Source organism: Channa argus, unplaced genomic scaffold, assembly GCF_033026475.1.
Source record: "Channa argus isolate prfri unplaced genomic scaffold, Channa argus male v1.0 Contig013, whole genome shotgun sequence".
Lineage (NCBI taxonomy): Eukaryota > Metazoa > Chordata > Actinopteri > Anabantiformes > Channidae > Channa > Channa argus.
The window spans coordinates 100,069-124,072 of NW_027125232.1; the positions used below are offsets into that span (position 1 = coordinate 100,069).

At 41.4% G+C, this 24,004-nt stretch overlaps 8 non-coding genes across 8 annotated transcripts; all 8 read left to right on the plus strand.

Annotated features, from left to right (window-relative positions):
• Positions 1 to 3,004: 3,004 nt before the first annotated feature.
• Positions 3,005 to 3,077, plus strand: trnar-ccu (transfer RNA arginine (anticodon CCU)). Its single transcript has one exon. It is a non-coding gene; the product is annotated as a tRNA-Arg (tRNA).
• Positions 3,078 to 4,208: 1,131 nt separating this feature from the next.
• On the plus strand, positions 4,209 to 4,281 carry trnar-ccu (transfer RNA arginine (anticodon CCU)). The gene has a single exon. It is a non-coding gene; the product is annotated as a tRNA-Arg (tRNA).
• Positions 4,282 to 5,816: 1,535 nt separating this feature from the next.
• Positions 5,817 to 5,888, plus strand: trnal-caa (transfer RNA leucine (anticodon CAA)). The gene has a single exon. It is a non-coding gene; the product is annotated as a tRNA-Leu (tRNA).
• Positions 5,889 to 10,179: 4,291 nt separating this feature from the next.
• Positions 10,180 to 10,252, plus strand: trnar-ccu (transfer RNA arginine (anticodon CCU)). The gene has a single exon. It is a non-coding gene; the product is annotated as a tRNA-Arg (tRNA).
• Positions 10,253 to 12,208: 1,956 nt separating this feature from the next.
• On the plus strand, positions 12,209 to 12,281 carry trnar-ccu (transfer RNA arginine (anticodon CCU)). Its single transcript has one exon. It is a non-coding gene; the product is annotated as a tRNA-Arg (tRNA).
• Positions 12,282 to 15,566: 3,285 nt separating this feature from the next.
• On the plus strand, positions 15,567 to 15,639 carry trnar-ccu (transfer RNA arginine (anticodon CCU)). Its single transcript has one exon. It is a non-coding gene; the product is annotated as a tRNA-Arg (tRNA).
• A 3,887-nt stretch (positions 15,640 to 19,526) lies between these two features.
• Positions 19,527 to 19,599, plus strand: trnar-ccu (transfer RNA arginine (anticodon CCU)). The gene has a single exon. It is a non-coding gene; the product is annotated as a tRNA-Arg (tRNA).
• A 1,131-nt stretch (positions 19,600 to 20,730) lies between these two features.
• Positions 20,731 to 20,803, plus strand: trnar-ccu (transfer RNA arginine (anticodon CCU)). The gene has a single exon. It is a non-coding gene; the product is annotated as a tRNA-Arg (tRNA).
• Positions 20,804 to 24,004: the final 3,201 nt, after the last annotated feature.

Consider the following 24,004-nt stretch of genomic DNA (forward strand, 5'->3'; position numbering starts at 1 on the left):
AAACTGAACCAGATACAGAAAGTAAATATTCACCTCCTGTACAATTCCAGATGCATATAAGCTTGGGAATGCAATTTTTGTATATTTCAAATTCCTTTCTCTGCTCTTTTAAATGGTTCCCTCCATCTTACTATACTAACTGCTTTTATTGTCATTATTGTGTTACCCAAAGGGTTCGAGTCCAATCTGGGGTACAATGCCAGTTTCATATCAGCATTGGAAACTAGTTTCTATGTGTTTCACATCTTTTTCTTTGCACTTTTAAAAATTTCCCTTCTACTCACTATATCTACTGCATTTGGGGCCATTATTGTGTTACCCAAAGGGTTCGAGTCCAATCTGGTGTACAATGCCAGTTTCATCTCAGCATGGCAATCTAGTTTCTACGTATTTCAAATGCTTTCCTCCATCTTACTATACTAACTGCTTTTATTGTCATTATTGTGTTACCCAAAGGGTTCGAGTCCAATCTGGGGTACAATGCCAGTTTCATATCAGCATGGCAATCTAGTTTCTACGTGTTTCACATCTTTTTCTTTGCACTTTTAAAAATATCCCTTCCACTGTTATGCTGATGATACCCAGCTATATTTATATATGGAACCAGATGAAAATAATCAGTTAATAAAGCTTCAAGCATGCCTACAAGACATAAAGGCCTGGATGTCCCACAATTTTTTGCCCCATGTGAAATATGCCCCAGTGGCCTAATGGATAATGCACTGGCCTCCTAAGCCAGGGATTGTGGGTTCGAGTCCCATCTGGGGTGGTTGACAGCAGAGTGGCGCAGCAAAAGCGTGCTGGGCCCATAACCCAGAGGTCAATAGATTGAAACCATCCTTTGCTAACTGTGTTTTGTAAGCTGACTTAGGGCCTTTACAACCTTTAAGTAAAGTGATCCAGATACAGAAAGTACATATTCACCTACTGTAATATTCCAGATGCATATCAGCTTGGGAATGCAATTTTTGTATATTTCACATTCTTTTCTCTGCTCTTTCAAATGCTTTCCTCCATCTTACTATACTAACTGCTTTTATTGTCATTATTGTGTTACCCAAAGGGTTCGAGTCCAATCTGGCGTGGTTGAAAGCAGAGTGGCGCAGCGGAAGCGTGCTGGGCCCATAACCCAGAGGTCAATAGATTGAAACCATCCTTTGCTAACTGTGTTTTGTAAGCTGACTTAGGGCCTTTACAACCTTTAAGTAAAGTGATCCAGATACAGAAAGTACATATTCACCTACTGTAATATTCCAGATGCATATCAGCTTGGGAATGCAATTTTTGTAAATTTCACATTCTTTTCTCTGCTCTTTCAAATGCTTTCCTCCATCTTACTATACTAACTGCTTTTATTGTCATTATTTTGTTACCCAAAGGGTTCGAGTCCAATCTGGGGTACAATGCCAGTTTCATATCAGCATGGCAATCTAGTTTCTACGTGTTTCACATCTTTTTCTTTGCACTTTTAAAAATATCCCTTCCACTGTTATGCTGATGATACCCAGCTATATTTATATATGGAACCAGATGAAAATAATCAGTTAATAAAGCTTCAAGCATGCCTACAAGACATAAAGGCCTGGATGTCCCACAATTTTTTACTTTTAAACTCAGACAAAACTGAATTCATAGTATTTGGGCCCAAAAATCTCAGAGATATGATGTCCAACCATATTGTTACACTAGATGGCATAAGCCTGGCCTCCAGTACTACTGCAAGGAACCTTGGAGTTATGTTTGATCAGGATCTGTCCTTTAACTCACATATAAAACAAATCTCTAGAACAGCCTTCTTCCACCTACGGAACATTGCCAAAATTAGGAGCATCCTGTCTCAAAGTGATGCCGAAAAACTGGTCCATGCATTTGTTACCTCTAGGTTTGACTACTGTAATTCCCTACTTTCAGGATGCCCCAGTAACTCCCTAAAGAGCCTGCAATTAATCCAAAATGCTGCAGCAAGAGTGCTGACTGGAACTAGCAAGAGAGATCATATTTCACCTTCACTAGCTTCTCTCCATTGGCTTCCAATTAAATGTAGAATAGAATTTGAAACCCTGCTTCTTACATATAAAGCTCTGAATGGTCAGGCTCCATCATATTTAGAAGACCTCATAGCACCATATCATCCCAGTAGACCACTTTGCTCTCAGAATGCAGGCCTACTTGTGGTTCCCAGAATTTCCAAAAGTAGAATGGGAGGTAGAGCCTTTAGCTATCAAGCTCCTCTCTTGTGAAACCAGCTCCCAGTTCAGATTCGGGAAGCAGACAGCCTCTCTACTTTTAAGTCTAGGCTTAAAACCTTCCTTTTTAATAAAGCATATAGTTATTTATAGTTATGCTGCCATAGGCTTAGACTGCTGGGGGACCCACCCCCCAATGCACTGAGCTCCTTTCCTCCTCTTGACCATCTCTCCTCTCCTCTCATCCCGCAATTGTCACCACTGCATGTCATTAACTCTGTGTGTTCTCTCCCGTAGTTGTCTTTGTCATCCTCTGTCCCCTTCTCTCTGTCCCTTTCTGCAGGTGTCCCCCGGCTTTGAAGCTGTGTGTCTTCCAGCGTGAAGCTACTGGTCCTACCAATCTGCCCAATGTTTTGTTGTTGCTTTTTGTTGCTCTGTTCTTTTCCCTCTCCCCTTTCCACTCACCCCAACCGGTCGAGGCAAATGGCCGTCCACCCTGAGCCTGGTTCTGCTGGAGGTTTCTTCCGTTAAAGGGAGTTTTTCCTCTCCACTGTTGCCTATGGCTTGCTCCAGGGGGAATTGTTGGGTTCTCTTTATATATCTTTATAATCTTTACTTTATTCTGTAAAGTGCCCTGAGATGACTTTGTTGTGAATTGGCACTATATAAATAAAGTTGAATTGAATTGAACTCACTATATCTACTGCATATGGGGCCATTATTGTGTTACCCAAAGCCAACATGGCATGTCTCACATTATGCTCTGTATAGGAAGCAACTGTTTGGTGGAAGAACTGATGAGTAAAGGTGATTGAGATGCCCCAGTGGCCTAATGGATAAGGCACTGGCCTCCTAAGCCAGGGATTGTGGGTTCAAGTCCCATCTGGGGTGGTTGACAGCAGAGTGGCGCAGCGGAAGCGTGCTGGGCCCATAACCCAGAGGTCGATGGATCGGAACCATCCTCTGCTAACTGTGTTTTGTAAGCTGACTTAGGGCCTTTACAACCTCTTAGTAAAGTGAACCAGATACAGAAAGTACATATTCACCTACTATACAATTCCAGATGCATATCAGCTTGGGAATGCAATTATTGTATATTTCACATTCTTTTCTCTGCTCTTTCAAATGCTTTCCTCCATCTTACTATACTAACTGCTTTTATTGTCATTATTGTGCTACCCAAAGGGTTCGAGTCCAATCTGGGGTACAATGCCAGTTTCATATCAGCATGGCAATCTAGTTTCTACGTGTTTCACATCTTTTTCTTTGCACTTTTAAAAATTTCCCTTCTACTCACTATATCTACTGCATTTGGGGCCATTATTGTGTTACCCAAAGCCAACATGGCATGTCTCACATTATGCTCTGTCTAGGAAGCAACTGTTTGGTGGAAGAACTGATGAGTAAAGGTGTTTGAGAGGCCCCAGTGGCCTAATGGATAAGGCACTGGCCTCCTAAGCCAGGGATTGTCGGTTCAAGTCCCATCTGGGGTGGTTGACAGCAGAGTGGCGCAGCGGAAGCGTGCTGGGCCCATAACCCAGAGGTCGATGGATCGAAACCATCCTCTGCTAACTGTGTTTTGTAAGCTGACTTAGGGCCTTTACAACCTCTTAGTAAAGTGAACCAGATACAGAAAGTACATATTCACCTACTATACAATTCCAGATGCATATCAGCTTGGGAATGCAATTATTGTATATTTCACATTCTTTTCTCTGCTCTTTCAAATGCTTTCCTCCATCTTACTATACTAACTGCTTTTATTGTCATTATTGTGTTACCCAAAGGGTTCGAGTCCAATCTGGGGTACAATGCCAGTTTCATATCAGCATGGCAATCTAGTTTCTACGTGTTTCACATCTTTTTCTTTGCACTTTTAAAAATTTCCCTTCTACTCACTATATCTACTGCATTTGGGGCCATTATTGTGTTACCCAAAGCCAACATGGCATGTCTCACATTATGCTCTGTCTAGGAAGCAACTGTTTGGTGGAAGAACTGATGAGTAAAGGTGTTTGAGAGGCCCCAGTGGCCTAATGGATAAGGCACTGGCCTCCTAAGCCAGGGATTGTGGGTTCAAGTCCCATCTGGGGTGGTTGACAGCAGAGTGGCGCAGCGGAAGCGTGCTGGGCCCATAACCCAGAGGTCGATGGATCGAAACCATCCTCTGCTAACTGTGTTTTGTAAGCTGACTTAGGGCCTTTGCAACTTTTTAGTAAAGTGAACCAGATACAGAATGTACATATTCACCTACTGTACAATTCCAGATGCATATCAGCTTGGGAATGCAATTTTTGTATATTTCACATTCTTTTCTTTGCTCTTTCAAATGCTTTCCTCAATCTTACTATACTAACTGCTTTTATTGTCATTATTGTGTTACCCAAAGGGTTCGAGTCCAATCTGGTTTGGTTGAAAGCAGATTGGCGCAGCAGAAGTGTGCTGGGCCCATAACCCAGAGGTCGATGGATTGAATCCATCCTCTGCTAACTGTGTTTTGTAAAGTGATTTAGAGCCTTTACAATGTCTTAGTAAAATGAACCAGATAAGGACAGTACATATTCATCTACTGTACAATTCCAGATGCATATCAGCTTGGGAATGCAATTTTTGTATATTTCAAATTCCTTTCTCTGCTCTTTCAAATGCTTTCGTCCATCTTACTATACTAACTGCTTTTATTGTCATTATTGTGTTACCCAAAGGGTTCGAGTCCAATCTGGTGTACAATGCCAGTTTCATCTCAGCATGGCAATCTATTTTCTACGTATTTCACATCTTTCCCCTTCTACTCACTATATCTACTGCATTTGGGGCCATTACTGTGTTACCCAAAGCCAACATGGCATGTCTCACATTATGCTCTATATAGGAAGCAACTGTTAGTTGGAAGAACTGAGGAGTAAAGGTGTTTGTGATTCCCCAGTGGCCTAATGGATAATGCACTGGCCTCCTAAGCCAGGGATTGTGGGTTCGAGTCCCATCTGGGGTGGTTGACAGCAGAGTGGCGCAGCAGAAGCGTGCTGGGCCCATAACCCAGAGGTCAATAGATTGAAACCATCCTTTGCTAACTGTGTTTTGTAAGCTGACTTAGGGCCCTTACAACCTTTAAGTAAAGTGATCCAGATACAGAAAGTACATATTCACCTACTGTAATATTCCAGATGCATATCAGCTTGGGAATGCAATTTTTGTATATTTCACATTCTTTTCTCTGCTCTTTCAAATGCTTTCCTCCATCTTACTATACTAACTGCTTTTATTGTCATTATTGTGTTACCCAAAGGGTTCGAGTCCAATCTGGCGTGGTTGAAAGCAGAGTGGCGCAGCGGAAGCGTGCTGGGCCCATAACCCAGAGGTCGATGGATCGAAACCATCCTCTGCTAACTGTGTTTTGTAAGCTGACTTAGGGCCTTTACAACCTTTTAGTAAAGTGAACCAGATACAGAAAATACATATTCGCCTACTGTACAATTCCAGATGCATATCAGCTTGGGAATGCAATTTTTGTATATTTCACATTCTTTTCTCTGCTCTTTCAAATGCTTTCCTCCATCTTACTATACTAACTGCTTTTATTGTCATTATTGTGTTACCCAAAGGGTTCGACTCCAATCTGGTGTGGTTGAAAGCAGAGTGGCGCAGCGGAAGCGTGCTGGGCCCAAAACCCAGAGGTCGATGGATCGAAACCATCCTCTGCTAACTGTGTTTTGTAAGCTGACTTAGGGCCTTTACAACCTCTTAGTAAAGTGAACCAGATACAGAAAGTACATATTCACCTACTGTACAATTCCAGATGCATATCCGCTTGGGAATGCAATTATTGTATATTTCACATTCTTTTCTCTGCTCTTTCAAATGCTTTCCTCCATCTTACTATACTAACTGCTTTTATTGTCATTATTGTGCTACCCAAAGGGTTCGAGTCCAATCTGGGGTACAATGCCAGTTTCATATCAGCATGGCAATCTAGTTTCTACGTGTTTCACATCTTTTTCTTTGCACTTTTAAAAATTTCCCTTCTACTCACTATATCTACTGCATTTGGGGCCATTATTGTGTTACCCAAAGCCAACATGGCATGTCTCACATTATGCTCTGTCTAGGAAGCAACTGTTTGGTGGAAGAACTGATGAGTAAAGGTGTTTGAGATGCCCCAGTGGCCTAATGGATAAGGCACTGGCGTTGAGTGAGGATTTTTAACTATAAGCTTTATCAAAAAGGAAAGTTTTAAGCCTAGTCTTAAAAGTAGAGAGGGTGTCTGCTCCCCGAATTTGGATTGGAAGCTGGTTCCACAGGAGAGGAGCTTGATAGCTAAAGGCTCTGCCTCCCATTCTACTTTTGCAAACTCTGGGAACCACAAGTAGGCCAGTATTTTGGGATCGAAGTGGTCTAATTGGGCGATACAGGACTATGAGATCTATTAAATATGATGGAGCTTGACCATTAAGAGCTTTGTATGTAAGGAGGAGGGTTTTGAACTCTATTCTAGATTTTATGGGAAGCCAATGAAGAGAAGCTAGTGAAGGTGAAATATGATCTCTCTTTCCTAATCCAGTCAGCACTCTTGCTGCAGCATTTTGGATTAATTGAAGGCTTTTTAGAGAGTTATTAGGACACCCCAGAAGTAGGGAATTACAGTAGTCCAACCTAGAAGTAACAAATGCATGGACCAGTTTTTCGGCATCACTTTGAGACAGGATGCTTCTAATTTTAGCAATGTTCCGTAGGTGGAAGAAGGCTGTTCTAGACATTTGTCTTTTATGTGACGTAAACGCCAAATCTTGGTCAAAGATAACTCCAAGGTTCCTCACCGTAGTACTAGAGGCCAAAGTTATGTCATCTAGAGTAACTATATTGTTAGACAGCATATTTCTCATGTTTTTAGGCCCAAAGAGGATGATTTCAGTTTTGTCTGAATTTAGAAGTAGGAAATTGTAGGACATCCAGTTCTTTATGTCTTTTAGACATGCTTCAAATTTGACTAATTGGTTAGTATCTTCTGGTTTCACAGATAAATAGAGCTGGGTATCATCTGCATATCAGTGGAAGTTTATGGAATGTTTCCTAATGATTTTGCCTAAAGGTGACATGTAGAGATTAAAAAGTATTGGTCCTAACACAGAGCCCTGTGGAACTCCATAGCTGACTTTGGTGCATAAAGAAGAGTCATCATTAACATGAACAAGTTGGAATCTGTCTGACAGATAAGATTTAAACCAATGTAATGTGGTTCCTTTAATCCCAAATCCATGTTCTAGTCTCTGTAATAAAATGTTGTGGTCAATGGTGTCAAATGCGGCACTAAGGTCTAGTAAGACGAGTACAGACACAAGTCCATTATCTGAAGCCAGGAGAAGATCATTGGAGACTTTTACCAGTGCTGTTTCTGTACTGTGATGAGCTCTAAATCCTGACTGAAAGTCTTCATACAAATTATTCCTGTAAAGGTGATCACATAATTGTTTTGCAACTACTTTTTCAAGGATTTTAGAAATAAACGGGAGATTTGATATTGGTCTATAGTTGGCTAAATCCCCTGGATCAAGACAAGGTTTTTTAAGTAATGGTTTGATTACAGCAACTTTATAGGCCTTTGGTACATAGCCAGTTTCTAAAGATAGGTTAATCAAATCTAATATGAAAGTGTCTATTAAAGGTAGAACATCTTTAAGCAATTTGGTTGGAACAGGGTCTAAAAGACATGTTGTTAGTTTTGAGGAGGCGGTAGTTGAACTTAGCTCAGTGAGATCTATGGGTGAAAAGCAGTCTAAGATGGATTGGGGCCTTATTGAGGATTCTATAGCTGTTGTACATGAAGATCTAGCCGTAATATTTGTAGGGAGGATCTGGTGAATCTTTTCCCTAATGGCTACAATTTTACTAGTAAAGAAAGTCATAAAGTCATTGCTGCTCAAAGTTAAGGGAATACTAGGCTCAACAGAACTATGGCTCTTAGTCAGCCTGGCTACAGTGCTGAACAGAAACCGGGGGTTGTTCTTGTTTTCCTCTATTAATGCGGAATAATATGCTGTTCTGGCATCACGGAGAGCTTTTTTGTATGTTTTTAAACTGTTTTTCCAGGCTAACCGGGATTCTTCTAAATTAGTGGAACGCCACTTCCTCTCTAGCTTTCGTGTTGCCTGCTTTAAGCTGTGCATTTGTGAATTGTACCATGGAGGTCGGCTCCTCTGATTCACTGCCTTCTATTTCAAAGGGGCAACTGTATCTAGTATCCTACGCAGTGAGGCGGCAGAATCGTCAACTAAATAATCAATTTGCACAGGAGTAAGATGGCTACTCACCATAGTATTGACACATGGTGGTGAAAAAGATGAAGAAATAATTTCTTTAAATGTATTCACAGCATTTTCAGATAAACATCTGCTGTAGTGGAATTTTTTCCTAACTGCTGTATAGTCCGTTATTGTAAATTCAAATGTTATTAGAAAATGGTCAGACAGAAGAGAATTATGAGGAAATACTATTAAATTATCAGTTTCAATGCCATATGTAAGGACAAGGTCTAACGTGTGACTAAAACAATGAGTGGGTTTATTTACATTTTGGGAAAAACCAATTGAATCTAATAATGAATTAAACGCAGTGCTCAGACAGTTACTGTCAGCATCTACATGAATGTTAAAGTCACCCACTATAATGACTTTATCTGTACTAAGCACTAAATCAGATAGAAAATCAGAAAATTCAATCAAAAACTCTGAATAAGGGACTGGAGGACGGTACACGATAACAAATAATAGTGGTTTTTGAGTTTTCCAGTTTGGGTGTGAAAGGCTAAGAGTAAGACTCTCAAATGAGGTATAACTATGTTTAGGTCTAGGAATTATTGATAAGCTAGAGTGAAATATTGCTGCTACTCCTCCACCTCGGCCTGTGCATCTAGGAACATGATAATTAATATGACTTTGGGGGGTTGACTCATTTAAACTGACATATTCTTCCTGCTGCAACCACGTTTCAGTGAGACAAAATGAACCAATTTGATGATCATTTATCAAGTCATTTACTAACAAAGATTTAGAAGAGAGAGATCTGATGTTTAATAATCCACATTTAAAAGTTTTGGGTTTTGGTTCAGTATGAGCAGTTGTATTACCCAAAGGGTTCGAGTCCAATCTGGTGTGGTTCAAAGCAGAGTGGCGCAGCGGAAGCGTGCTGGGCCCATAACCCAGAAGTCGATGGATCGAAACCATCCTCTGCTAACTGTGTTTTGTAAGCTGACTTAGGGCCTTTACAACCTTTTAGTAAAGTGAACCAGATACAGAAAGTACATATTCACCTACTGTACAATTCCAGATGCATATGAGCTTGGGAATGCAATTTTTGTATATTTCACATTCTTTTCTCTGCTCTTTCAAATGCTTTCCTCCATCTTACTATACTAACTGCTTTTATTGTCATTATTGTGTTACCCAAAGGGTTCGAGTCCCATCTGGGGTGGTTGACAGCAGAGTGGCTCAGCGGAAGCGTGCTGGGCCCATAACCCAAAGGTCGATGGTTCAAAACTATCCTCTGCTAACTGTGTTTTGTAAGCTGACTTAGGCCCTTTACAACCTTTTAGTAAAGTGAACCAGATACAGAAAGTACATATTCACCTACTGTACAATTCCAGATGCATATCAGCTTGGGAATGCAATTTTTGTATATTTCAAATTCCTTTCTCTGCTCTTTTAAATGGTTTCCTCCATCTTACTATACTAACTGCTTTTATTGTCATTATTGTGTTACCCAAAGGGTTCGAGTCCAATCTGGGGTACAATGCCAGTTTTATATCAGCATTGGAAACTAGTTTCTATGTGTTTCACATCTTTTTCTTTGCACTTTTAAAAATTTCCCTTCTACTCACTATATCTACTGCATTTGGGGCCATTATTGTGTTACCCAAAGCCAACATGGCATGTCTCACATTATGCTCTGTATAGGAAGCAACTGTTTGGTGGAAGAACTGATGAGTAAAGGTGTTTGAGATGCCCCAGTGGCCTAATGGATAAGGCACTGGCCTCCTAAGCCAATGATTGTGGGTTCAAATCCCATCTGGGGTGGTTGACAGCAGAGTGGTGCAGTGGAAGCGTGCTGGGCCCATAACCCAAAGGTCAATGGCTCGAAACCATCCTCTGCTCACTGTGTTTTGTAAGCTGACTTAGGGCCTTTACAACCTTTTAGTAAAGTGAACCAGATACAGAAAGTACATATTCACCTACTATACAAATCCAGATGCATATCAGCTTGGGAATGCAATTTTTGTATATTTCACATTCTTTTCTCTGCTCTTTCAAATGCTTTCCTCCATCTTACTATACTAACTGCTTTTATTGTCATTATTGTGTTACCCAAAGGGTTCGAGTCCCATCTGGCGTGGTTGAAAGCAGAGTGGTTGAAAGCAGAGTGGTTGAAAGCAGAGTGGTTGAAAGCAGAGTGGTTGAAAGCAGAGTGGTTGAAAGCAGAGTGGCGCAGCGGAAGCGTGCTGGGCCCATAACCCAGAGGTCGATGAATCGAAACCATCCTCTGCTAACTGTGTTTTGTAAGGTGATTTAGGGCCTTTACAATGTCTTAGTAAAATGAACCAGATACAGACAGTACATATTCATCTACTATACAATTCCAGATGCATATGAGCTTGGGAATGCAATTTTTGTATATTTCACAGTCTTTTCTCTGCTCTTTCAAACGCTTTCCTCCATCTTACTATACTAACTGCTTTTATTGTCATTATTGTGTTACCCAAAGGGTTCGAGTCCAATCTGGGGTACAATGCCAGTTTCATATCAGCATGGCAATCTAGTTTCTACGTGTTTCACATCTTTTTCTTTGCACTTTTAAAAATATCCCTTCCACTGTTATGCTGATGATACCCAGCTATATTTATATATGGAACCAGATGAAAATAATCAGTTAATAAAGCTTCAAGCATGCCTACAAGACATAAAGGCCTGGATGTCCCACAATTTTTTACTTTTAAACTCAGACAAAACTGAATTCATAGTATTTGGGCCCAAAAATCTCAGAGATATGATGTCCAACCATATTGTTACACTAGATGGCATAAGCCTGGCCTCCAGTACTACTGCAAGGAACCTTGGAGTTATGTTTGATCAGGATCTGTCCTTTAACTCACATATAAAACAAATCTCTAGAACAGCCTTCTTCCACCTACGGAACATTGCCAAAATTAGGAGCATCCTACAATGCCAGTTTCATATCAGCATGGCAATCTAGTTTCTACGTGTTTCACATCTTTTTCTTTGCACTTTTAAAAATTTCCCTTCTACTCACTATATCTACTGCATTTGGGGCCATTATTGTGTTACCCAAAGCCAACATGGCATGTCTCACATTATGCTCTGTCTAGGAAGCAACTGTTTGGTGGAAGAACTGATGAGTAAAGGTGTTTGAGAGGCCCCAGTGGCCTAACGGATAAGGCACTGGCCTCCTAAGCCAGGGATTGTCGGTTCAAGTCCCATCTGGGGTGGTTGACAGCAGAGTGGCGCAGCGGAAGCGTGCTGGGCCCATAACCCAGAGGTCGATGGATCGAAACCATCCTCTGCTAACTGCGTTTTGTAAGCTGACTTAGGGCCTTTACAACCTCTTAGTAAAGTGAACCAGATACAGAAAGTACATATTCACCTACTATACAATTCCAGATGCATATCAGCTTGGGAATGCAATTATTGTATATTTCACATTCTTTTCTCTGCTCTTTCAAATGCTTTCCTCCATCTTACTATACTAACTGCTTTTATTGTCATTATTGTGTTACCCAAAGGGTTCGAGTCCAATCTGGGGTACAATGCCAGTTTCATATCAGCATGGCAATCTAGTTTCTACGTGTTTCACATCTTTTTCTTTGCACTTTTAAAAATTTCCCTTCTACTCACTATATCTACTGCATTTGGGGCCATTATTGTGTTACCCAAAGCCAACATGGCATGTCTCACATTATGCTCTGTCTAGGAAGCAACTGTTTGGTGGAAGAACTGATGAGTAAAGGTGTTTGAGAGGCCCCAGTGGCCTAATGGATAAGGCACTGGCCTCCTAAGCCAGGGATTGTGGGTTCAAGTCCCATCTGGGGTGGTTGACAGCAGAGTGGCGCAGCGGAAGCGTGCTGGGCCCATAACCCAGAGGTCGATGGATCGAAACCATCCTCTGCTAACTGTGTTTTGTAAGCTGACTTAGGGCCTTTGCAACTTTTTAGTAAAGTGAACCAGATACAGAATGTACATATTCACCTACTGTACAATTCCAGATGCATATCAGCTTGGGAATGCAATTTTTGTATATTTCACATTCTTTTCTCTGCTCTTTCAAATGCTTTCCTCAATCTTACTATACTAACTGCTTTTATTGTCATTATTGTGTTACCCAAAGGGTTCGAGTCCAATCTGGTTTGGTTGAAAGCAGAGTGGCGCAGCGGAAGCGTGCTGGGCCCATAACCCAGAGGTCAATAGATTGAAACCATCCTTTGCTAACTGTGTTTTGTAAGCTGACTTAGGGCCTTTACAACCTTTAAGTAAACTGAACCAGATACAGAAAGTAAATATTCACCTCCTGTACAATTCCAGATGCATATCAGCTTGGGAATGCAATTTTTGTATATTTCAAATTCCTTTCTCTGCTCTTTTAAATGGTTTCCTCCATCTTACTATACTAACTGCTTTTATTGTCATTATTGTGTTACCCAAAGGGTTCGAGTCCAATCTGGGGTACAATGCCAGTTTCATATCAGCATTGGAAACTAGTTTCTATGTGTTTCACATCTTTTTCTTTGCACTTTTAAAAATTTCCCTTCTACTCACTATATCTACTGCATTTGGGGCCATTATTGTGTTACCCAAAGGGTTCGAGTCCAATCTGGTGTACAATGCCAGTTTCATCTCAGCATGGCAATCTAGTTTCTACGTATTTCACATCTTTTCCCTTCTACTCACTATATCTACTGCATTTGGGGCCATTACTGTGTTACCCAAAGCCAACATGGCATGTCTCACATTATGCTCTGTATAGGAAGCAACTGTTAGTTGGAAGAACTGAGGAGTAAAGGTGTTTGTGATGCCCCAGTGGCCTAATGGATAATGCACTGGCCTCCTAAGCCAGGGATTGTGGGTTCAAGTCCCATCTGGGGTGGTTGACAGCAGAGTGGCGCAGCAAAAGCGTGCTGGGCCCATAACCCAGAGGTCAATAGATTGAAACCATCCTTTGCTAACTGTGTTTTGTAAGCTGACTTAGGGCCTTTACAACCTTTAAGTAAAGTGATCCAGATACAGAAAGTACATATTCACCTACTGTAATATTCCAGATGCATATCAGCTTGGGAATGCAATTTTTGTATATTTCACATTCTTTTCTCTGCTCTTTCAAATGCTTTCCTCCATCTTACTATACTAACTGCTTTTATTGTCATTATTGTGTTACCCAAAGGGTTCGAGTCCAATCTGGCGTGGTTGAAAGCAGAGTGGCGCAGCGGAAGCGTGCTGGGCCCATAACCCAGAGGTCAATAGATTGAAACCATCCTTTGCTAACTGTGTTTTGTAAGCTGACTTAGGGCCTTTACAACCTTTAAGTAAAGTGATCCAGATACAGAAAGTACATATTCACCTACTGTAATATTCCAGATGCATATCAGCTTGGGAATGCAATTTTTGTATATTTCACATTCTTTTCTCTGCTCTTTCAAATGCTTTCCTCCATCTTACTATACTAACTGCTTTTATTGTCATTATTGTGTTACCCAAAGGGTTCGAGTCCAATCTGGGGTACAATGCCAGTTTCATATCAGCATGGCAATCTAGTTTCTACGTGTTTCACATCTTTTTCTTTGCACTTTTAAAAATATCCCTTCCACTGTTATGCTGATGATACCCAGCTATATTTATATATGGAACCAGATGAAAATAATCAGTTAATAAAGCTTCAAGCATGCCTACAAGACATAAAGGCCTGGATGTCCCACAATTTTTTACTTTTAAACTCAGACAAAACTGAATTCATAGTATTTGGGCCCAAAAATCTCAGAGATATGATGTCCAACCATATTGTTACACTAGATGGCATAAGCCTGGCCTCCAGTACTACTGCAAGGAACCTTGGAGTTATGTTTGATCAGGATCTGTCCTTTAACTCACATATAAAACAAATCTCTAGAACAGCCTTCTTCCACCTACGGAACATTGCCAAAATTAGGAGCATCCTGTCTCAAAGTGATGCCGAAAAACTGGTCCATGCATTTGTTACCTCTAGGTTTGACTACTGTAATTCCCTACTTTCAGGATGCCCCAGTAACTCCCTAAAGAGCCTGCAATTAATCCAAAATGCTGCAGCAAGAGTGCTGACTGGAACTAGCAAGAGAGATCATATTTCACCTTCACTAGCTTCTCTCCATTGGCTTCCAATTAAATGTAGAATAGAATTTGAAACCCTGCTTCTTACATATAAAGCTCTGAATGGTCAGGCTCCATCATATTTAGAAGACCTCATAGCACCATATCATCCCAGTAGACCACTTTGCTCTCAGAATGCAGGCCTACTTGTGGTTCCCAGAATTTCCAAAAGTAGAATGGGAGGTAGAGCCTTTAGCTATCAAACTCCTCTCTTGTGAAACCAGCTCCCAGTTCAGATTCGGGAAGCAGACAGCCTCTCTACTTTTAAGTCTAGGCTTAAAACCTTCCTTTTTAATAAAGCATATAGTTATTTATAGTTATGCTGCCATAGGCTTAGACTGCTGGGGGACCCACCCCCCAATGCACTGAGCTCCTTTCCTCCTCTTGACCATCTCTCCTCTCCTCTCATCCCGCAATTGTCACCACTGTATGTCATTAACTCTGTGTGTTCTCTCCCGTAGTTGTCTTTGTCATCCTCTGTCCCCTTCTCTCTGTCCCTTTCTGCAGGTGTCCCCCGGCTTTGAAGCTGTGTGTCTTCCAGCGTGAAGCTACTGGTCCTACCAATCTGCCCAATGTTTTGTTGTTGCTTTTTGTTGCTCTGTTCTTTTCCCTCTCCCCTTTCCACTCACCCCAACCGGTCGAGGCAAATGGCCGTCCACCCTGAGCCTGGTTCTGCTGGAGGTTTCTTCCGTTAAAGGGAGTTTTTCCTCTCCACTGTTGCCTATGGCTTGCTCCAGGGGGAATTGTTGGGTTCTCTTTATATATCTTTATAATCTTGACTTTATTCTGTAAAGTGCCCTGAGATGACTTTGTTGTGAATTGGCACTATATAAATAAAGTTGAATTGAATTGAACTCACTATATCTACTGCATATGGGGCCATTATTGTGTTACCCAAAGCCAACATGGCATGTCTCACATTATGCTCTGTATAGGAAGCAACTGTTTGGTGGAAGAACTGATGAGTAAAGGTGATTGAGATGCCCCAGTGGCCTAATGGATAAGGCACTGGCCTCCTAAGCCAGGGATTGTGGGTTCAAGTCCCATCTGGGGTGGTTGACAGCAGAGTGGCGCAGCGGAAGCGTGCTGGGCCCATAACCCAGAGGTCGATGGATCGGAACCATCCTCTGCTAACTGTGTTTTGTAAGCTGACTTAGGGCCTTTACAACCTCTTAGTAAAGTGAACCAGATACAGAAAGTACATATTCACCTACTATACAATTCCAGATGCATATCAGCTTGGGAATGCAATTATTGTATATTTCACATTCTTTTCTCTGCTCTTTCAAATGCTTTCCTCCATCTTACTATACTAACTGCTTTTATTGTCATTATTGTGCTACCCAAAGGGTTCGAGTCCAATCTGGGGTACAATGCCAGTTTCATATCAGCATGGCAATCTAGTTTCTACGTGTTTCACATCTTTTTCTTTGCACTTTTAAAAATTTCCCTTCTACTCACTATATCTACTGCATTTGGGGCCATTATTGTGTTACCCAAAGCCAACATGGCATGTCTCACATTATGCTCTGTCTAGGAAGCAACTGTTTGGTGGAAGAACTGATGAGTAAAGGTGTTTGAGAGGCCCCAGTGGCCTAACGGATAAGGCACTGGCCTCCTAAGCCAGGGATTGTCGGTTCAAGTCCCATCTGGGGTGGTTGACAGCAGAGTGGCGCAGCGGAAGCGTGCTGGGCCCATAACCCAGAGGTCGATGGATCGAAACCATCCTCTGCTAACTGTGTTTTGTAAGCTGACTTAGGGCCTTTGCAACTTTTTAGTAAAGTGAACCAGATACAGAATGTACATATTCACCTACTGTACAATTCCAGATGCATATCAGCTTGGGAATGCAATTTTTGTATATTTCACATTCTTTTCTCTGCTCTTTCAAATGCTTTCCTCAATCTTACTATACTAACTGCTTTTATTGTCATTATTGTGTTACCCAAAGGGTTCGAGTCCAATCTGGTTTGGTTGAAAGCAGAGTGGCGCAGCGGAAGCGTGCTGGGCCCATAACCCAGAGGTCAATAGATTGAAACCATCCTTTGCTAACTGTGTTTTGTAAGCTGACTTAGGGCCTTTACAACCTTTAAGTAAACTGAACCAGATACAGAAAGTAAATATTCACCTCCTGTACAATTTCAGATGCATATCAGCTTGGGAATGCAATTTTTGTATATTTCAAATTCCTTTCTCTGCTCTTTTAAATGGTTTCCTCCATCTTACTATACTAACTGCTTTTATTGTCATTATTGTGTTACCCAAAGGGTTCGAGTCCAATCTGGGGTACAATGCCAGTTTCATATCAGCATTGGAAACTAGTTTCTATGTGTTTCACATCTTTTTCTTTGCACTTTTAAAAATTTCCCTTCTACTCACTATATCTACTGCATTTGGGGCCATTATTGTGTTACCCAAAGGGTTCGAGTCCAATCTGGTGTACAATGCCAGTTTCATCTCAGCATGGCAATCTAGTTTCTACGTATTTCACATCTTTTCCCTTCTACTCACTATATCTACTGCATTTGGGGCCATTACTGTGTTACCCAAAGCCAACATGGCATGTCTCACATTATGCTCTGTATAGGAAGCAACTGTTAGTTGGAAGAACTGAGGAGTAAAGGTGTTTGTGATGCCCCAGTGGCCTAATGGATAATGCACTGGCCTCCTAAGCCAGGGATTGTGGGTTCAAGTCCCATCTGGGGTGGTTGACAGCAGAGTGGCGCAGCAAAAGCGTGCTGGGCCCATAACCCAGAGGTCAATAGATTGAAACCATCCTTTGCTAACTGTGTTTTGTAAGCTGACTTAGGGCCTTTACAACCTTTAAGTAAAGTGATCCAGATACAGAAAGTACATATTCACCTACTGTAATATTCCAGATGCATATCAGCTTGGGAATGCAATTTTTGTATATTTCACATTCTTTTCTCTGCTCTTTCAAATGCTTTCCTCCATCTTACTATACTAACTGCTTTTATTGTCATTATTGTGTTACCCAAAGGGTTCGAGTCCAATCTGGCGTGGTTGAAAGCAGAGTGGCGCAGCGGAAGCGTGCTGGGCCCATAACCCAGAGGTCAATAGATTGAAACCATCCTTTGCTAACTGTGTTTTGTAAGCTGACTTAGGGCCTTTACAACCTTTAAGTAAAGTGATCCAGATACAGAAAGTACATATTCACCTACTGTAATATTCCAGATGCATATCAGCTTGGGAATGCAATTTTTGTATATTTCACATTCTTTTCTCTGCTCTTTCAAATGCTTTCCTCCATCTTACTATACTAACTGCTTTTATTGTCATTATTGTGTTACCCAAAGGGTTCGAGTCCAATCTGGGGTACAATGCCAGTTTCATATCAGCATGGCAATCTAGTTTCTACGTGTTTCACATCTTTTTCTTTGCACTTTTAAAAATATCCCTTCCACTGTTATGCTGATGATACCCAGCTATATTTATATATGGAACCAGATGAAAATAATCAGTTAATAAAGCTTCAAGCATGCCTACAAGACATAAAGGCCTGGATGTCCCACAATTTTTTACTTTTAAACTCAGACAAAACTGAATTCATAGTATTTGGGCCCAAAAATCTCAGAGATATGATGTCCAACCATATTGTTACACTAGATGGCATAAGCCTGGCCTCCAGTACTACTGCAAGGAACCTTGGAGTTATGTTTGATCAGGATCTGTCCTTTAACTCACATATAAAACAAATCTCTAGAACAGCCTTCTTCCACCTACGGAACATTGCCAAAATTAGGAGCATCCTGTCTCAAAGTGATGCCGAAAAACTGGTCCATGCATTTGTTACCTCTAGGTTTGACTACTGTAATTCCCTACTTTCAGGATGCCCCAGTAACTCCCTAAAGAGCCTGCAATTAATCCAAAATGCTGCAGCAAGAGTGCTGACTGGAACTAGCAAGAGAGATCATATTTCACCTTCACTAGCTTCTCTCCATTGGCTTCCAATTAAATGTAGAATAGAATTTGAAACCCTGCTTCTTACATATAAAGCTCTGAATGGTCAGGCTCCATCATATTTAGAAGACCTCATAGCACCATATCATCCCAGTAGACCACTTTGCTCTCAGAATGCAGGCCTACTTGTGGTTCCCAGAATTTCCAAAAGTAGAATGGGAGGTAGAGCCTTTAGCTATCAAACTCCTCTCTTGTGAAACCAGCTCCCAGTTCAGATTCGGGAAGCAGACAGCCTCTCTACTTTTAAGTCTAGGCTTAAAACCTTCCTTTTTAATAAAGCATATAGTTATTTATAGTTATGCTGCCATAGGCTTAGACTGCTGGGGGACCCACCCCCCAATGCACTGAGCTCCTTTCCTCCTCTTGACCATCTCTCCTCTCCTCTCATCCCGCAATTGTCACCACTGTATGTCATTAACTCTGTGTGTTCTCTCCCGTAGTTGTCTTTGTCATCCTCTGTCCCCTTCTCTCTGTCCCTTTCTGCAGGTGTCCCCCGGCTTTGAAGCTGTGTGTCTTCCAGCGTGAAGCTACTGGTCCTACCAATCTGCCCAATGTTTTGTTGTTGCTTTTTGTTGCTCTGTTCTTTTCCCTCTCCCCTTTCCACTCACCCCAACCGGTCGAGGCAAATGGCCGTCCACCCTGAGCCTGGTTCTGCTGGAGGTTTCTTCCGTTAAAGGGAGTTTTTCCTCTCCACTGTTGCCTATGGCTTGCTCCAGGGGGAATTGTTGGGTTCTCTTTATATATCTTTATAATCTTGACTTTATTCTGTAAAGTGCCCTGAGATGACTTTGTTGTGAATTGGCACTATATAAATAAAGTTGAATTGAATTGAACTCACTATATCTACTGCATATGGGGCCATTATTGTGTTACCCAAAGCCAACATGGCATGTCTCACATTATGCTCTGTATAGGAAGCAACTGTTTGGTGGAAGAACTGATGAGTAAAGGTGATTGAGATGCCCCAGTGGCCTAATGGATAAGGCACTGGCCTCCTAAGCCAGGGATTGTGGGTTCAAGTCCCATCTGGGGTGGTTGACAGCAGAGTGGCGCAGCGGAAGCGTGCTGGGCCCATAACCCAGAGGTCGATGGATCGGAACCATCCTCTGCTAACTGTGTTTTGTAAGCTGACTTAGGGCCTTTACAACCTCTTAGTAAAGTGAACCAGATACAGAAAGTACATATTCACCTACTATACAATTCCAGATGCATATCAGCTTGGGAATGCAATTATTGTATATTTCACATTCTTTTCTCTGCTCTTTCAAATGCTTTCCTCCATCTTACTATACTAACTGCTTTTATTGTCATTATTGTGCTACCCAAAGGGTTCGAGTCCAATCTGGGGTACAATGCCAGTTTCATATCAGCATGGCAATCTAGTTTCTACGTGTTTCACATCTTTTTCTTTGCACTTTTAAAAATTTCCCTTCTACTCACTATATCTACTGCATTTGGGGCCATTATTGTGTTACCCAAAGCCAACATGGCATGTCTCACATTATGCTCTGTCTAGGAAGCAACTGTTTGGTGGAAGAACTGATGAGTAAAGGTGTTTGAGAGGCCCCAGTGGCCTAACGGATAAGGCACTGGCCTCCTAAGCCAGGGATTGTCGGTTCAAGTCCCATCTGGGGTGGTTGACAGCAGAGTGGCGCAGCGGAAGCGTGCTGGGCCCATAACCCAGAGGTCGATGGATCGAAACCATCCTCTGCTAACTGCGTTTTGTAAGCTGACTTAGGGCCTTTACAACCTCTTAGTAAAGTGAACCAGATACAGAAAGTACATATTCACCTACTATACAATTCCAGATGCATATCAGCTTGGGAATGCAATTATTGTATATTTCACATTCTTTTCTCTGCTCTTTCAAATGCTTTCCTCCATCTTACTATACTAACTGCTTTTATTGTCATTATTGTGTTACCCAAAGGGTTCGAGTCCAATCTGGGGTACAATGCCAGTTTCATATCAGCATGGCAATCTAGTTTCTACGTGTTTCACATCTTTTTCTTTGCACTTTTAAAAATTTCCCTTCTACTCACTATATCTACTGCATTTGGGGCCATTATTGTGTTACCCAAAGCCAACATGGCATGTCTCACATTATGCTCTGTCTAGGAAGCAACTGTTTGGTGGAAGAACTGATGAGTAAAGGTGTTTGAGAGGCCCCAGTGGCCTAATGGATAAGGCACTGGCCTCCTAAGCCAGGGATTGTGGGTTCAAGTCCCATCTGGGGTGGTTGACAGCAGAGTGGCGCAGCGGAAGCGTGCTGGGCCCATAACCCAGAGGTCGATGGATCGAAACCATCCTCTGCTAACTGTGTTTTGTAAGCTGACTTAGGGCCTTTGCAACTTTTTAGTAAAGTGAACCAGATACAGAATGTACATATTCACCTACTGTACAATTCCAGATGCATATCAGCTTGGGAATGCAATTTTTGTATATTTCACATTCTTTTCTCTGCTCTTTCAAATGCTTTCCTCCATCTTACTATACTAACTGCTTTTATTGTCATTATTGTGTTACCCAAAGGGTTCGAGTCCAATCTGGTTTGGTTGAAAGCAGAGTGGCGCAGCAGAAGTGTGCTGGGCCCATAACCCAGAGGTCGATGGATCGAATCCATCCTCTGCTAACTGTGTTTTGTAAAGTGATTTAGAGCCTTTACAATGTCTTAGTAAAATGAACCAGATACAGACAGTACATATTCATCTACTGTACAATTCCAGATGCATATCAGCTTGGGAATGCAATTTTTGTATATTTCAAATTCCTTTCTCTGCTCTTTCAAATGCTTTCGTCCATCTTACTATACTAACTGCTTTTATTGTCATTATTGTGTTACCCAAAGGGTTCGAGTCTAATCTGGTGTACAATGCCAGTTTCATCTCAGCATGGCAATCTAGTTTCTACGTATTTCACATCTTTTCCCTTCTACTCACTATATCTACTGCATTTGGGGCCATTACTGTGTTACCCAAAGCCAACATGGCATGTCTCACATTATGCTCTATATAGGAAGCAACTGTTAGTTGGAAGAACTGAGGAGTAAAGGTGTTTGTGATGCCCCAGTGGCCTAATGGATAATGCACTGGCCTCCTAAGCCAGGGATTGTGGGTTCGAGTCCCATCTGGGGTGGTTGACAGCAGAGTGGCGCAGCAGAAGCGTGCTGGGCCCATAACCCAGAGGTCAATAGATTGAAACCATCCTTTGCTAACTGTGTTTTGTAAGCTGACTTAGGGCCTTTACAACCTTTAAGTAAAGTGATCCAGATACAGAAAGTACATATTCACCTACTGTAATATTCCAGATGCATATCAGCTTGGGAATGCAATTTTTGTATATTTCACATTCTTTTCTCTGCTCTTTCAAATGCTTTCCTCCATCTTACCATACTAACTGCTTTTATTGTCATTATTGTGTTACCCAAAGGGTTCGAGTCCAATCTGGCGTGGTTGAAAGCAGAGTGGCGCAGCGGAAGCGTGCTGGGCCCATAACCCAGAGGTCGATGGATCGAAACCATCCTCTGCTAACTGTGCTTTGTAAGCTGACTTAGGGCCTTTACAACCTTTTAGTAAAGTGAACCAGATACAGAAAATACATATTCGCCTACTGTACAATTCCAGATGCATATCAGCTTGGGAATGCAATTTTTGTATATTTCACATTCTTTTCTCTGCTCTTTCAAATGCTTTCCTCCATCTTACTATACTAACTGCTTTTATTGTCATTATTGTGTTACCCAAAGGGTTCGAGTCCAATCTGGGGTGGTTGACAGCAGAGTGGCTCAGCGGAAGCGTGCTGGGCCCATAACCCAAAGGTCGATGGTTCGAAACTATCCTCTGCTAACTGTGTTTTGTAAGCTGACTTAGGGCCTTTACAACCTTTTAGTAAAGTGAACCAGATACAGAAAGTACATATTCACCTACTGTAATATTCCAGATGCATATCAGCTTGGGAATGCAATTTTTGTATATTTCACATTCTTTTCTCTGCTCTTTCAAATGCTTTCCTCCATCTTACTATACTAACTGCTTTTATTGTCATTATTGTGTTACCCAAAGGGTTCGAGTCCAATCTGGGGTACAATGCCAGTTTCATATCAGCATGGCATTCTAGTTTCTACGTGTTTCACATCTTTTTCTTTGCACTTTTAAAAATTTCCCTTCTACTCACTATATCTACTGCATTTGGGGCCATTATTGTGTTACCCAAAGCCAACATGGCATGTCTCACATTATGCTCTGTCTAGGAAGCAACTGTTTGGTGGAAGAACTGATGAGTAAAGGTGTTTGAGATGCCCCAGTGGCCTAATGGATAAGGCACTGGCGTTGAGTGAGGATTTTTAACTATAAGCTTCATCAAAAAGGAAAGTTTTAAGCCTAGTCTTAAAAGTAGAGAGGGTGTCTGCTCCCCGAATTTGGATTGGAAGCTGGTTCCACAGGAGAGGAGCTTGATAGCTAAAGGCTCTGCCTCCCATTCTACTTTTGCAAACTCTGGGAACCACAAGTAGGCCAGTATTTTGGGATCGAAGTGGTCTAATTGGGCGATACAGGACTATGAGATCTATTAAATATGATGGAGCTTGACCATTAAGAGCTTTGTATGTAAGGAGGAGGGTTTTGAACTCTATTCTAGATTTTATGGGAAGCCAATGAAGAGAAGCTAGTGAAGGTGAAATATGATCTCTCTTTCCTAATCCAGTCAGCACTCTTGCTGCAGCATTTTGGATTAATTGAAGGCTTTTTAGAGAGTTATTAGGACACCCCAGAAGTAGGGAATTACAGTAGTCCAACCTAGAAGTAACAAATGCATGGACAAGTTTTTCGGCATCACTTTGAGACAGGATGCTTCTAATTTTAGCAATGTTCCGTAGGTGGAAGAAGTCTGTTCTAGACATTTGTCTTTTATGTGACGTAAACGCCAAATCTTGGTCAAAGATAACTCCTAGGTTCCTCACCGTAGTACTAGAGGCCAAAGTTATGTCATCTAGAGTAACTATATTGTTAGACAGCATATTTCTCATGTTTTTAGGCCCAAAGAGGATGATTTCAGTTTTGTCTGAATTTAGAAGTAGGAAATTGTAGGACATCCAGTTCTTTATGTCTTTTAGACATGCTTCAAATTTGACTAATTGGTTAGTATCTTCTGGTTTCACAGATAAATAGAGCTGGGTATCATCTGCATATCAGTGGAAGTTTATGGAATGTTTCCTAATGATTTTGCCTAAAGGTGACATGTAGAGATTAAAAAGTATTGGTCCTAACACAGAGCCCTGTGGAACTCCATAGCTGACTTTGGTGCATAAAGAAGAGTCATCATTAACATGAACAAGTTGGAATCTGTCTGACAGATAAGATTTAAACCAATGTAATGTGGTTCCTTTAATCCCAAATCCATGTTCTAGTCTCTGTAATAAAATGTTGTGGTCAATGGTGTCAA